We start from the raw sequence: 13,196 nt of genomic DNA on the forward strand, positions 1-13,196 counted from the left end.
AAGCCAGTCGCAGGCCCGTAGCCAGGATTTTGTTTCGGGAGGGGCTTAAAAATTATTGCATAAATGTATTAATTCTGATGACTTGAAATAATCACTGGAAACTGAACGTAATTATGAAAAGTTCTTAGTGAAAACAATTCCAAAACTAAGACAATAGACACTAAAAAACCCTAATAATATGTTGCCTGTTACAAGAAAGGCTTTAGTGCATCGACGAATTCAATTTGATTATTTTTAATTTACAAGTTAGAAATTTTTCTAGTTACAAAAATGAATATTCAAGAGTTCAAAGTATTTAGGGCTGCTTGAAAATGCTACGCTGCATGCTACGCTGCTTGAAAATGCTACACATTCGCTACACCTTTACAATTTGTAGAAGACGCCAAATTGGAATGAGTAAAAAATATCCAAAACCCCGTCTCACGAAACTTTACACGCATTCGCTAATCAGGAGAACGAAACCAATGTCGAAATTTGCTTCTAATCGTCTAATAAGGCAGGCGATTTGTAGATGCAGAAAATAGGTTCAACTCCTATTTTCATGATCAGGCGTCTTTCTACTATTACTAGTTCTGTGACTTTATCCGAAGTTTGCGTTAACTCGACTTTATGAAATTTTAAATGATATTGATCATGTCGTAATCAAAACAATCCTGAGAAAAACACATGTTTTTTCAGTTGACTCTCATGGGGAATGGGTCAAAGACTATCTTCGACAATATTATCAGGCAACTTAGAATAACTATCTTTTTATCTATTTAAGTAGATTCTTTTTAGATACTTTTTATATCATTGCACTTACGAATTAAAAATATCGTAGACTGATTTTCCTAGATCCCTGAAACTATAGTAAAAGTCAAAATGTAAAATGAGTACAAAAAACTACAAATTTCATTACAAAGCAAGAATACCTTAGCTCTATTGACTTTTAACAATCTTGCAAAGCCGGTGTAACTTGAGAAGATTACCTAGATTAAGTAAAAATTATTTATTTGAGCATTTGAAGGTTTTATTTCGGAATTCGTGGGTTTTTGGACAATGTCAAATATATATTTCAATGATTCAATCTACTAATGCAAACTACCCAGAATTTAATCTACTGAGCGAAACTGCTCAGAATTTATTCACTAATCGAAAGAAAATTCCTATGCTATATTTCACCCTAAGGAGGAAAATTTGGTAAAAACCAAAATTTCTCACTAGGGTGAAAATTTGTTGGTAAAAACCAGTCTTTGTACAGGAGGGCACAAATCCTTATTTCATACTATGTTGCGTTTCGGCTTCGCCTCATCAGAAACCGACACTAACGTATTGTCGGAATAGATTAGCGCCGGCATGACGCAAATCCCTTAAAACTAAAACACACTATGTGTTTCAAACAAACGACTGATCAAACGTGATGTCCCGTTCGAGCAGAAGTTCTGTTTATGCCGATGAGACACAAGTGAAGCCGAAACTTGTCTTGGCTTAGCAGGCCTATGCGAAAGCACTATGCTATATTTCACCCTAAGGAGGAAAATTTGGTAAAAACCAAAATTTCTCACTAGGGTGAAAATTTGTTGGTAAAAACCAGTCTTTGTACAGGAGGGCACAAATCCTTATTTCATACTATGTTGCGTTTCGGCTTCGCCTCATCAGAAACCGACACTAACGTATTGTCGGAATAGATTAGCGCCGGCTTGACGCAAATCCCTTAAAACTAAAACACACTATGTGTTTCAAACAAACGACTGATCAAACGTGATGTCCCGTTCGAGCAGAAGTTCTGTTTATGCCGATGAGACACAAGTGAAGCCGAAACTTGTCTTGGCTTAGCAGGCCTATGCGAAAGCACTATGCTATATTTCACCCTAAGGAGGAAAATTTGGTAAAAACCAAAATTTCTCACTAGGTTTTTACCAACAAATTTTCACCCTAGTGAGAAATTTTGGTTTTTACCAAATTTTCCTCCTTAGGGTGAAATATAGCATAGTGCTTTCGCATAGGCCTGCTAAGGCAAGACAAGTTTCGGCTTCACTTGTGTCTCATCGGCATAAACAGAACTTCTGCTCGAACGGGACATCACGTTTGATCAGTCGTTTGTTTGAAACACATAGTGTGTTTTAGTTTTAAGGGATTTGCGTCAAGCCGGCGCTAATCTATTCCGACAATACGTTAGTGTCGGTTTCTGATGAGGCGAAGCCGAAACGCAACATAGTATGAAATAAGGATTTGTGCCCTCCTGTACAAAGACTGGTTTTTACCAACAAATTTTCACCCTAGTGAGAAATTTTGGTTTTTACCAAATTTTCCTCCTTAGGGTGAAATATAGCATAGTGCTTTCGCATAGGCCTGCTAAGCCAAGACAAGTTTCGGCTTCACTTGTGTCTCATCGGCATAAACAGAACTTCTGCTCGAACGGGACATCACGTTTGATCAGTCGTTTGTTTGAAACACATAGTGTGTTTTAGTTTTAAGGGATTTGCGTCAAGCCGGCGCTAATCTATTCCGACAATACGTTAGTGTCGGTTTCTGATGAGGCGAAGCCGAAACGCAACATAGTACGAAAGAAAATTACTTAGCAATGATTAGTCAATGCTTCTAATTTACGTAAAATTTGGTAAATATAACATTGATGACACCATCAAAATAACTAGAAACTATAAACATAGATAATAATTTCAGCATCACTTGCTTCCGACACATGGAAGAGAACACATCGCCCTTGCATCTAATTTGCCGAAGAGGCTTTCTTTTAGAGTTGTCTGTTTTTAAATTACAGCAAATTATCCGTTTCCTGTGAAACTTTTGCAAAACTTTTTGTCAATTCATTAAACAAATATGAGAATCTCTAATCTGATCAGTAATAGGTTGGTTTATGAATAAAAATAATTAGCTCTTGATTTTTTTTCAATCATCATCAAGATTGGAAGAGATGATGTATGATTTCTTGAAGAAAGTTGTAATGTTTGTCTGATTACATGTTTGTTTTACCACTATTTGGGAAAAATGTTTCAAGTTGTTGCACCTAACGCAACGAAGACGAAATGAGAAGATCAGAGCGCAATTCGGAAAGAACTCGTGTTGAGTGTATAGTAAAGATAGAAGAGTGATCTTGAGTCGATTTCGATTGGTTGATTTTTTCCTCTCTTTTCTCTCTTATTTAAGATTATCTCTCTCATTTTATTCCATGACGAGCAAAAACGGAACGAAAGACTGTCACATACTGAAGACATGAAATCGAAACTCTTATCCCAACTTATTGGCTTATAGATTCAATCAGTCACAACATTTTAGTCCCTCTTCGTGATTGCCTATTGTTTTTGCCCGGTCCACTTTTAAAAGAATTTTCTTTTACACGTTTGTTGCAGATATCACGGATTTACGGATCAACAGTGTATTAGTGCGGAACGAATTCCTCGTAACAATGAAATGAAGCGTCAATAAAAATGGTATTGCGTTAAAATGACGCGAAACAAAAATTTTCTTCTCGGCTCAATCGTTCTCAGACAAATTGAAATACTTTTTGTGTAGCACAGTACAGAGAACAGAGTGTACAGTGTGCACTAACCTAATACAGAAATTCAAAATTGTGTGCTATTCAAAAACTTATCATTTAAAAATAACAAAGACCCACGACCCGTCTTTTATATATTTCCTTATGTAAACAATAAAAATAATATAACGAGTTTAAATGGTTGTCCTACAGATCTCGCGTAAGCGCTTAGCCATTGCATGTGGAAACCTGTTTACGAGGCGAGGAAATATTTTTTTCCTCACCAAATATCTCTTGGGGGGGGGGGAGTGGTTCATTTCTATCTCGCTATTGTACATTTCCATGGCTAATTTGTTGAGCGCTAAATGCCTGCAATGGTAGAACTCGATAAAGGCGGCTTCCGAAAGTCTAGTCTCCATTTACACCTTCAGGAAACATTCGACATTATGAATGCTCTGTCCTATGCGAATCATCAATAATTTTATAATCACCGTATTTGGCTGGAGCACCAATTCTTGCTTCTGTTACTCACTAATCTCGAAAGATTACTACAGCTACTTATCCCAACTTATTGGCTTATAGATTCAATCAGTCACAACATTTTAGTCCCTCTTCGTGATTGCCTATTGTTTTTGCCCGGTCCACTTTTAAAAGAATTTTCTTTTACACGTTTGTTGCAGATATCACGGATTTACGGATCAACAGTGTATTAGTGCGGAACGAATTCCTCGTAACAATGAAATGAAGCGTCAATAAAAATGGTATTGCGTTAAAATGACGCGAAACAAAAATTTTCTTCTCGGCTCAATCGTTCTCAGACAAATTGAAATACTTTTTGTGTAGCACAGTACAGAGAACAGAGTGTACAGTGTGCACTAACCTAATACAGAAATTCAAAATTGTGTGCTATTCAAAAACTTATCATTTAAAAATAACAAAGACCCACGACCCGTCTTTTATATATTTCCTTATGTAAACAATAAAAATAATATAACGAGTTTAAATGGTTGTCCTACAGATCTCGCGTAAGCGCTTAGCCATTGCATGTGGAAACCTGTTTACGAGGCGAGGAAATATTTTTTTCCTCACCAAATATCTCTTGGGGGGGGGGAGTGGTTCATTTCTATCTCGCTATTGTACATTTCCATGTCTTCATCGTAGTTGCTGCCTTTATGTTCGCGAATATCTTCCTTGCTTCTCGCCCTCAATAATTGCCTTTCCAATTAGATCCCATTTCTCCCAAATGTGACATTAATCTGCGAGTAAGCGGTATCTGATCTTGTAGCGGAACATTCATTTTCTCATCGTCCATATACAGGAGGATTTTAATTATAGTATTGTCACACATAACCTTGTGCTTTAAGTTATGCAAAATGAATGGTTTCGTCTGGGCTAATTTGTTGAGCGCTAAATGCCTGCAATGGTAGAACTCGATAAAGGCGGCTTCCGAAAGTCTAGTCTCCATTTACACCTTCAGGAAACATTCGACATTATGAATGCTCTGTCCTATGCGAATCATCAATAATTTTATAATCACCGTATTTGGCTGGAGCACCAATTCTTGCTTCTGTTACTCACTAATCTCGAAAGATTACTACAGCTACAATTAAAGTAATAGTTTCTTGTATTCTTCAGACAAGGCACACAATATAAAAGTTACTGTTTTTGTCGTTCGCTTCGCACTGGCTCGAGCAAAAGCATAAAGCACACTGAATTTCATGACCATTGCCTTCGGTGGTTAGAAATAGCCTCCTTCAACTTTTTCTCAATAATTTGTTCAAACCAAATGAGCAACAAATTTTGTCAAAAGTCGCCGGTTTTTTAAATTTATTTTTGAAAAATTTCGGGAGGGGCTTTAGCCCCCTAGCCCCCCCTCTGGCTACGTGCCTGGCCAGTCGTCAAATATTCGAGTCCCTATCGGGAAGGAGTCTCAGTGGGATCGTAGCACTGGCCACGTAATATTCTGTGAACTGAGAATCTGTTGTGAAGCCTGTTGAAGCAGAAGGCTAAAATTCCTTTAATTCGTAAAATATGTACTCACCGCAGACAAAACAAAACTTTTCCAACGATATTTCCACATTTTAAAAAGAGCACTTAGTTGTACAATGAAATGTCCAAAACCATTCAAATGCCGCAGGATGGATGGATGTAAGCTCGAGAAGACAGTACCCAACACAAACAATAACTATCAAGTATAGAAGATTATTTCAGCCGAAAGTATGATTGTGCGAAAAATTAAAAGTTACAATTTTTACTCAGTGATTCATATAATCTACATTTTTCATCGGACTTTTGTAACCATTGGATTAAAATTTATGCAAAAAGATTATTTATCTCATTAGATTCTAAAAGAATTTTCTTCTGTCCTTGATTTATTATAAAAAAATTACTAGAAATATGCATTTTTTTTTAAAAAAAAAAAGGTCGAACATTAGACCAAATACAAATTAAATACGCCAATGTCCCATACAAACGGGTGATCCATTTTTGGTTCACCGAACATGCAAATTACACAACCCAATTCGTCTTGACAGATTTGATATGGCGAAAAAAATGAGACTGGCAACATTACCAAATCAAAGTGTGCTGTGCTTGTTTTCGTTCATTTCCGATCGGTATCCTTGGTGTCCTTTTGCTTATTGATAAAACCACAACAACAATTTTTACCTAATATAGGAAATAGTTCCTCTGGACAATATTCGGTAAATATTCAAATTTTTAATATTTGGAACTATATTACCAATGTTTTATTTTACTATCAGAAGCGAACATTAGAGTCCGAGGTTTTAAAAGTGCTATATCTGCAACCGTTCGAACTACACGATTGTGAACTGGTAATCGACAGTGATCACCATGATAACCTGTACATGCAACTTTCTATCCGTTCGGAAGGAATTATGACCACTATTTCCGCGCTGTGGTAGCATTTTACGAATTGCTTTCCAAGTGTAACGTAAAATCGTTTGTTCTTCTGGACGGCGGCTATGAAAAGAAAAAACTAAAAAACCGTGTGCAAAGGTTTCCTGGGCAGGATTCAAATTATCAAGCACGTAAAAGAGATTTCCAGTCCACCGATTATTCCGTTGTTGATTCGGGAAGTTTTTGTGGATGCACTGAGACCGACAAAAGTTCCTTTCATGCAGTGTCTTTTTGAAGCGGATAATGAGATTGCATTTTTGGCTAGGAAGTGCACTTGGCCTCTCTGTACTAAGCTACGATAGCGATTTCTATATTCACAATGTTAAGTATATACCGTACGTAACGGCGACACATAAGATCTATCGATAAGTTACAGAGAATGATAAGCATTATGCGATAGAGCTGATGGATCGTAGGAACAAACGTAAGCATCGATTTATAGTTAATCAAGGTGAAGGTGAGATCCTAATTGATCTTATTAAAGAGTCGTATCGCTACTTGGACTGCAGTGTGAACAGCCGCCATGCTTGGTAATGATTACATCGAAAGGCGCGTGCTGACCAGGTACTACACTTCAAGGAGAGTGGGTAAAACTAGCCAAAAGTTGCTCCACAACAATGGATTGAGGCGATATTGCAGTGGCTGCAGCATCATTCGGTAAAGTCTGCCACTAGAGCCGTACTTAGGAGAAGAGTCGTGAAGGTTTGACGCGACAGCTTCTAAGGCCGATGACAAGCTGAAGCGGAAAGCGAAGCGTTTGCGGACGCGTCATAGTGTTTTGCCGCGTTCGCCCCGCTTTTACTATGACAGTATTACGCGTTCTACATGCACACACCAAAGAGATAGGTCAAACGCATTCGCTTCGCTTACCGCTACCGCATCGCAAATCGCGTAAGCATGTCATCGGCCTAAGTGCGATGTACGGGTATAACAGCGAGGAATGCAGCGCATTTGACTACTTTGGATTCGAGGAAGAACAGGAGGAGATGGCCGATTATGTTTCTAAGAAGTTTCTGGAGTTCCTGGAAACGCCCGAAACAGACAATCTTCCCGAGAGTACTGTGATCGATGTGATAAATTCAAGCAACGATGAGGAAAAGTCCGTAAGCGGTCTGATGTGAGCTTTGCTAAATGTAGTAGGTAGGACTCGATTATCGCAATACCCTCCACCACACTCTTCGGAGGTGCGATGGAGTCGTTTCCTAACGTGCTCAACTAAATATCAATTTAGAATCCAATGTATTTACTATTCGTAGGTAACAACTAGACTAATAAATTTACCGGTGAATGTATCATACAATTGTCTTTCGTTGACTACTCCGGAAACAAGTCTTTTTGGGAGTTCTCAGGGATGTAATTCAACTACTATCTACTTTCGCTTACGCAGAACTCAGATAAACTCTTAATGACAAGATAAAATTACAAAATTTTGTGAGTGCTTTTCATGAGCACGCATGCTGTAGCCACAGCCAGGATCAACGAGATTAATTGGTATGGTTTGCATGTATAATTCTGAGCATTTCTTCAGGGGCATTTGCAGTTATCCTAGATGACCTGAAACATTGTTGTTCTCAACTAATGATCTAGTGCTGTAAATTCAACAATATTTAGGTGCTCATAACAACACATTATAGCGCTTGTCTATTAATAGCAAAAACGGCATCGTTACATTTTGGATTTCGTACCTGAATTGCTCTTTGCGTGCTCTAGTATCCATGTAACAATTGATGTTTTAATGCACGGTACAAGTGCAATGTTTATTGATTAGTAACAATAAACTACTATAACACTTTAATTCATACTGCACCATTCATAATGTTTTATACTTTCCCTCAGCTCATTCACAACACCTAGAAGTTGCCAATGTGCTCATGCTTTTGTTAAACCTAAACGTACAAGTAAATCGTTAGAAACTATTTTAACAGATTTGTATGGGTACTAATAATCTGCCTGTAGCTCTTTTGCAGACATTTGAAACATATCGAAAGTTCATTACTGGAAATTTAAAGCTTTAACTTCAAATGATAAAACCATATAGTACATTTAAATTGCGATGCTCTCCTGCCATGGAGGTTGCTCCAATGAGAAGCTACGCAGGACTAAATTTATTCCAAAGCAGAAGTTGAATCATCCATGCATAAAATTTGCATGAGTGTGGCCTTTCACTTACACACCCTATAAAGTAAGTATAACTTTAGTAATTATGTAAAAATGGTATTGCCAATAGTAAATTTAACCCAAACCAATCCTTAAGTATACTCTGAAGCCATCACTGTCCTTAAAGATCGAACTGGCCTCACAAAAAGACTGGGATCGTCATCCACAAATGGTACTGGCTGCATCATTAGGAACTATGACCGTTTTAGCTTTAATTCACTTCCTTTTAGAATAAATTCCTTCCTTTTAGAATAAACATCTGCAAACTTTACATCGTTTTGATCAAAATTTTCTGTTCCCATGGTTCTGTCTAATATAAATAACAAAGTTGCTTTTCAGTGCAACCAGTTTTAACATTTTTCATCAAAGTACACTGTCACTTTGACAGTGTACCTTTTTCAGTGTACCTGGGTTATAAAATGTGTCCTCGAAAAATCGTCAGAGCATTCCGTATTAACATATTTGTATTTGATTAGACCTTTTTTACTTTGGTCGATTGTAATCATAATAATTGTACATTTCTCGACAAACATACGATTACGGCTTAAAAGCCAACTGTCAAAATTTTCTTTGAAAGGAAATTCCGGACAAACCGTTACTGGCTAAACGCAGTTCATAGCAGTTAATTCAAAAGAAAACTTTTTTCTTTTATTTACTATAAACATCTGTGATTGGCGGGTAACAGTATGTCTGAAATTTCATTTCAAAGAGAATTTTGACAGTTGGCTTTTAAGCCGTAATAATATGTTTGTCGAGATTTGATCTACGCATATTATACATTTTCGGAAAGGGCACATCAATACCTTTCGAATTGTTTCTATCGGATCCTATTTGAACAAGATAACTAAAAAAATGCCCAAAACACCTTTTTCAAAGAAATCTTGAAAATGCATCTTTGAAAAAAAAAATGGAATTGGTTTTCGCATTCAGCGATCCAAAATTAACTGAGGAGACACCTTTCTTCTTAGCTTATCGCGATTACCTTAAAATTGTTAAAATCTGTCACATTAGATTCTGAAAATATGAAAAATTAATTTTCTGTAATAAAAAATAGAGCAACAACAAAAAAAGCCGAAGCAAAAGAAAAACGTTTTTTTTTTAAACTCGAACTGCTTTGAAAGTGAAATTGAGTATTATTTTCGTATTCAGCGACCCAAAATTTATCTAGAAAACACTTTTTCTCGTAACTTCATTTTTCTTGTAAACTAGTGTAATCTTATTTAAGACCAAAAGAGATATGTGAAAAGCAGAGCAACTTTCATTCGGTGCCTAATAACATCGCTAGTTTTTGTCGGATTTTCGTGATCTTAGGCTTAAAATTCACGTGAGAAGTTTGCCTATCACATAAGATATTAAAAGATTTTTTTTGCTGATTTATTTTTTATGAAAAATCAACCAAAAACTAGTAATTTTACCAAACACTACTTTTTTGACTTTGGTTGCTCTTAATCCTAACTTGTTGATATTTTATCCTAACATGTTATACATTTTTGGAATGGGCATATCAATACCTTTGAAGTGGCGAGTCGTTTGTGTTAATCCGAAGATTTGTTCCTGAGATATTGACCAAAAACTGCAAAAAGTGCTCAAAACACCTTTTTTTAAAAATCACAGAAACGGTTCTTTGAAAAAGAAAATTAATATGATTTTCGTGCTCAGCGACCCAAAATTGACTTAAAAAACACCTTTTTTCTTAACTTCATGCAATTAACCCAAAATTTGTAAACTAGTGTAATCTAATAGTTGAGATCTGGCAGAAGAGTACTCGGCGCATACCCAGACAATATGTTCGATATCGTGGTAACCGTAGCCCCAAGCGCACATACTGCTATTCGTAAGCCCAATAGATGGAAGATAAGCGTATAACGTGTAATGATTGGACATGAGCCAAGACATCACACGAATGTACTCTCGACCCACATTAATTCCTCTAAACCAAGGTTTCGTTGATATCTTCGGGATGGCAGAATGTAGCCACCGTCCTAGCTCTCCATTGATCCACGATGTTTATCAAAATTTCTAGCGTCCTCCGATGAGCGATATCGAAAAATTCATTGAAGCGGATTGGGGTTTCGTAGATGTCACCTTCTAAAGCGCCAGCCTAAGCTAAAGAGTCCGCCTTTTCATTATCTGGAAAGGCACAATGGAAAAGACCCAAACTAAAGTAATCTTATACGACCTTACAGACAAAGCACGCAGGAGCTCCCACATTTTAAGGAAATACGGAATGTGCTTTCTAGGTTTCACAGAACGGAGAGCTTCTATTGAGCTGAGGCTGTCTGAAACAATTAAGTAATGATCGGTGGGGAAAGTATCAATATTCCCAAAAGTATACTAAATAGCAGCGAGTTCCGCGAAAACTGAAGATCCTGCTTAAGATTGAATGAGGCGATGAGGTTTTGGTTGGAAAAAACCGAAGCCAGTTGTGCCGTCGAAGCTCAACCCGTCGTCGTAAAACAGTCGACTTCTCGAAATTTACTATGAAAGATATTTGGGATCCCTTGCGGACATATGTGATTCGGGATTCCAAAATTCTCGTCTTTCAAGGGTGTTAATTTAAATGGAATGGAATTTAATCAGAAGCATGATAGAGATTGACATTCTTGGGATAGTACGAAAAAGAATTGATATTTTATGCCATGTATGTAATCATAAGATATACGAGTTGAGCTCGACAAGCTTCTCAAAATTTGCAACTACTAACGGGTTCAAGATATAATTGTATAAAAGGGGGCTAAGACATAAGCCCTGAGAAAGACCCATCAAGCTCATTCGTGATATCGATAGACCACCATGCGAAAAATGCAAGTGTTTTTTAGTTCGAATCGAAAAAGGTGTTCGCGCTATCGTGAGGGGGCACGACGCGATGGATTTTCTGTTCTGGGGCTGAACCCAGACAAATCTTCTTGACGAAATCGAATATCCAACGGTTTAAATATTTCACGCTCTCGTTAGTACTGTTTCGGTTTCTCATACAACGGGGCCGTGTCCTAAAGAGTGCTCAACGATGTTTCTCTCGTTAGTCCGACAACGAAACGGCGCCAATAATTTCGTTTCCTGGCTTTCATCAAACTCTTCATTAGCGTGCCTGACGTCGCATACTGTCGATAACTAGCGGGTAACCCGTCGCCCCGGAAGATCTTATCTCTGCGTATACCTCTGAGCACTCTTTGCCTCACCATGGGTTAGGAGGCCGTCCGCGAGAGTTTGCGTCTGATACGCATTAACTGTGGGCTTGAATCGCGGTGTCGAGAATCAAGCCAGCTAGGAACCCATTCTCTTCCTCCAGAGGAAGCTCTTATGTGCACAAGATTTTGCCGGATATCCCGGACGCGTAGCTCTTCCAATCAATATTTCGTGTGAGGGCATACGAAACATGAATTGTATTCGGTGGCCCTGAACCGTTAGCAACAGTAATGACGATTGGCAGATGCTTGCTGCCGTGGGGATCAGGGATTGCCGCAGCAATGTAGAGTAGAGGGACAAGTCTGAGGCGCTCGAACGCGCTGGAGAGACCGGAATCCATGTCAATTTACCCGTATTCAAAATGGTCATATTGAAGTTGTCGCAAAGCTCATGGAGTGATGTAGATCGATCATCGTCATGAAGGCAACCCCATGCTGTACCATGGGAATTGAAATGACCTAAAACTAGCCTCGATGCGAGGAGGAGCTCCCTAATACCGCAAAGCCGTCGGTGGCCAACGGAGGCCCTTGGAGGGATATAGGTGGAAGTCTTCTCGATCCAGGTGGCTTCTCGATCCAGGCAAATAATTTTAAAATCGTGAACATTGAAGTGTATTTCTGAAGTAAGTCATGTTTCGTATAATGCAAATGTATCGCATTTCAAGTTTGTAAAATTGTAAATGAATCGATTTTCGGGATACACTTGGGGTTTTTAAGGCATGAGGAAGTGCTGGAAACTCCTTTTCTGTGCTCAGGTTTCTGAGATCGGGAGCTACTTGCTTCAGTTTTCTACCAGTACTCGAGCAGTTATTTTTGGAGGACATTTAAGAGACAACTTTTGTCCCTTGTAACGAAGTGTATGAGAGGAAATGTTTCTTTTTTTATTGCTCCTAGGCGCAACTGAAGATGTTCCCTCCTTGAGTTCATCACAATCAACCTCCTCAGTAAAAAGTTACTATAGATGTTCGTAGGATCCGAGGCGAAGCTATCTTTAATATTTCTGAAAAAAAATGCTTAGAACGTAGATTAATTTTCTTCTCGTTCTGTGTGTACGCGAGACATGCCAGGAAATCTTGTGGATTTCCCCAACGGTAGAGACACTTTTCAACATCATTTCAACAGGAATCATCCCTGGATTTCCCACAACAAACCTTGTTGCTACAACGGGAAGCTGTGTGTTTCAGTGTTTTGCAATTATTACAGTTCATGACCCGCGGCACAAAAGGCGAACAGATTGACGAACCTTGTCAAAGAAGAGGTAGTTGGGTAGAGCAGTCCTGGCGAAGATCATACGATATGAGTCTGAGTTGACGTATGTCCTCTTCTCGTCAGCTGCGACTGATGCTGAATGCAAATGTTTGCCCTCCAGTATCTTCATTGGCTGGAGCACGGGTTCTTACAAAAATCCAACCCCATGTGTCAGCAGCCCCTGGCAATTCAAACTCGAATCGGAGACGACC

The 13,196-nt window shown here is 38.3% G+C and overlaps 1 pseudogene; it reads left to right on the forward strand.

The window, feature by feature from the left end:
* LOC131676010 (protein asteroid-like) overlaps window positions 1-6,918 on the forward strand; it is a 29,814-nt pseudogene extending 22,896 nt beyond the window's left edge.
* Window positions 6,919-13,196: the final 6,278 nt, after the last annotated feature.

The sequence above is a fragment of the Topomyia yanbarensis genome, chromosome 1 (genome assembly GCF_030247195.1).
Source record: "Topomyia yanbarensis strain Yona2022 chromosome 1, ASM3024719v1, whole genome shotgun sequence".
In the NCBI taxonomy this organism is placed as follows: Eukaryota; Metazoa; Arthropoda; class Insecta; order Diptera; family Culicidae; genus Topomyia; species Topomyia yanbarensis.